This window comes from Suncus etruscus, chromosome 7, assembly GCF_024139225.1.
Source record: "Suncus etruscus isolate mSunEtr1 chromosome 7, mSunEtr1.pri.cur, whole genome shotgun sequence".
In the NCBI taxonomy this organism is placed as follows: domain Eukaryota; kingdom Metazoa; phylum Chordata; class Mammalia; order Eulipotyphla; family Soricidae; genus Suncus; species Suncus etruscus.
The window spans coordinates 116,279,180-116,282,608 of record NC_064854.1 but is presented as its reverse complement, the minus strand read 5'-3'; the positions used below and the strand labels follow the sequence as shown (position 1 = coordinate 116,282,608).

General features: G+C 31.0%; 1 pseudogene; it reads right to left on the bottom strand.

The window, feature by feature from the left end:
* Positions 1-675: 675 nt before the first annotated feature.
* Positions 676-789, bottom strand: LOC126014573 (uncharacterized; annotated as a pseudogene).
* Between the last annotated feature and the right edge of the window lie 2,640 nt (positions 790-3,429).

The window sequence follows — 3,429 nt, the reverse complement described above, 5'->3', positions numbered from 1 at the left end:
ATGCTGAGAAGAATTTGCTCTAGACAGTAAAGACAAGATAATATGAGGAGACATTTTGCCACACTCATACAGAAAAATTTCCTGTGGTTTTATGATCCTCAATATATGTTCATTATTGTAAGATGATATTATTGTGTAATAATATGTAACTTGTGTATCACAAGTGTAAGTGGACTGGCATTTATCTTGTAAAGTAATAAGGAAAAAGTAAGTAGCATATTTCTCTAATGTGCGTTTCTCCTTTATAAGGTAAGTTTATTATTATTTTTAGTAGTAGTAATAGATATATTATATATATATATATAACCATAAATATATGGTTTTTGGGCCACACCCGGTGACGCTCAGGGGTTACTCCTGGCTATGAGCTCAGAAGAAGCTCCTGGCTTGGGGGACCATATGGGACACTGGGGGATCAAACCGAGGTCCGTCCTAGGCTAGTGTTGGCAAGGCAGACACCTTACCTCTAGCGTCACCGCACCGGTAGTATTTTGATGAATTCCTAGTGAAATTAAGAGCTTACTGCTGGCATGGTGCTCAGGATTTACTACTGGCTCTGTGCTCAGTGTGCAGAGGACCAAAGTGCAAGGGACCAGTGGTGCCAAGACCAAACCCAGGTTGGCTATATGCAAACAATTGTTTAATCCACTGTACTATCTCTCTTGCCCCATTCTTAAAAATGTTTGAAGATTAAATTTTTATAAATTTTCATGTCATCTATGAACAGAGGCTATGCTAATATTTTCTATGCCATTCCAATTCTACTACAGATGCTGGAAAAGTGAACATGGTAAAACATTTAAACAAATCACAGTCATAAATAAATTTTAGAAAAACACCTGAGTATACTGATAAAAATTAATTAAAAAATCACTAATTTATCTATTGAGATACTCTATGTGCTTTGAAGATACTAACTTAAACAACTTAAAGTATCCTTGCTTAATAACATTGTATATTTTAGTTGTGCATCATTATAAATCATTACAGAAAAATACAACATTCATATAATTGAAGTCAGATTATTATCACTTGAAGCCCATTTGTGTACTATGGAAATGATCTTTTTATTTCAATTTGGTTATAATTTTATCTTATTTTTTAAGAATTTAATTTGATTTTATTTAATTCATTCCTTACCTTTGTTTCTTTAGGTAGTATAGGTGATATCATAATTTATATTTGTAATGATCTGGCTTATTGTACTGAGTGAGTAAAATGAACAAGGTCCAACCATATAACAAATGGCAGTATTTTATAGTATATACACAAATATAAAAATATGTATATAAATAGACTTCATTTTTATATGACCTGTCAATGAGCATTCAGATTTCCCCCCACTCTTTACTATAATAAATAATGATGAAATGAAAACGGGAATGCATACGTTTCTTCAAACTAGTGCCTTTGCATTATCTGGGTATCTGACCAAAATCAAGATAAGTGGGTTATATATGCAATCTTTCATTTTATTTTTTGCATAGTATCTTATATGACTGCACTGATTTATATTCAACAATTGCTATAACACTTTCCACTACCATAAACAATAAATGGAGATTCCCTATTTCCATATTCTCTCGAGTACTATCTTTTGGATAATAGCTATCCTCACAGGTTTGAGGTGATAACTCAGTGTTGTTTGGACTTGCATTTCCCAAATAATATCATATGATTAAAGTCTCTGTAAGTGTCTTTACATCATATCACTCTCTTATTTTGAATCAGTGTCTATTTTGATCCACTACTTTATTTTAAATCAGGTTCTTGTTTTGTTTCTGTTCAGTTGTATTAGTTCTTTTTAGTTTAGATATTAACTATTGCATGTACAATTCATGTATTCATTCATGGAACTATCACCACAATAGAATACCAAACAATTTCTTCAAGCCAATATTCTTTTCATCCTCTATTCTTTATTTCATCATAATATTTTTAGCCTTTTTTAGAGTTCTACACAAACTATTTTATAGTATATAATTCTTTGATACTAAATTATTTCATTTCTAGTACCCTTGGAAATATTTCAAGATGCTATGATTATTCATAGTAATTTATTTGTATTGTAACATGGCACTCATTGTATAAATGTTCCATAGTTCATTTATGTATTCATCTGATGATGATTTTTGAGTGATTTCTATCTTTCAAACGTATGAAAAGAGCCATACATATATTAATGTAGATGTTTTTGAGTGAATATATATGCAAACACACACATATGGGAAAAAGGTGGTGATATATCTAATAGGTCACTTGACAAGTTAGTTAAAGTTATAGTAGTTTTATTAGACATTTCATGTTTCCTAAAATGATTGTTCCCTTTTACGTCATTACCAGTACTAAATAAAAGATCTTGTTCCTTTATAAGTTTATAAGATTACTAGCATTTAAAGTATCAGAAATTATATTTTACATTATTCTGTTAGATGTATCATAGTACCACCTATTATTATTTTATTTCCCTATGGCTAATAATATTAACATATTTGTCATTTATATGTATTTACCTTTGATAAAGTATCTAAATCATAACTTATTTTCATTCTTTGGTTCAGTTTTAAGTTTTCTTTTTGTATTTTGTTGTATTTTTAAGAAATCTTTTTCTAAATTTCATCCATGAAATTATGCAGCTGTTAGAAGAGATGAAGTCATGAAATTGTTCTATACATGGATATACATGGAATCTATTATGCTGAGTGAAATAAGTCAGAGGGAGAGAGATAGGCACAGAATAGTTTCACTCATCTATGGGTTTTAAGAAAAACGAAAGACATTCTTGCAATAATTTTCAGAGACAAAAGAGAGGGGAGCTGGAAATTCCAGCTCACTACATGAAGCTCAGACAAAGAGTGATGAGTGCAGTTAGAGAAATAACTACATTGAGAACCATCATAAAAATGTGAATGAATGAGGGAAGTAGAAAGCCTGTCTAGAATACAGGCAGGGGTAGGGTAGAGAAGGGGAGATCTGGGACATTGGTGATGGGAATGTTGCACTGGTGTAGGGGGATGTTCTTTACATGACTGAAACCCAACCACAATCATGTTTGTAATCAAGGTGTTTAAATAAAGATATTTAAAAAAAAGAGAGAAAAATAAAAGAAATTTTTATCGTATGTTTTTTCTTAAAGTTTTTCATTTATATTTAATTCTGTAATATATTTTAGTTAATTTTTCAAAATGGAATTTTAAAATGGGAGGTATCAGAACAAGAACAATATAGTGCAATGGGTAGGGCAATTGCTTTGCATACAGTGCTGACACCTTATATCCTACCAGGATCCATGAGCACACAACTAGGAATAAGTTCTGAGCACTGTTGTATATGGCCCCAAACTAATCTAAACTAAATCAAACCAAATTAGACTAAAATGGGAATCATTTATTTATCTATCTTCTATCTAATTACTAGCTAGTTGTGGAT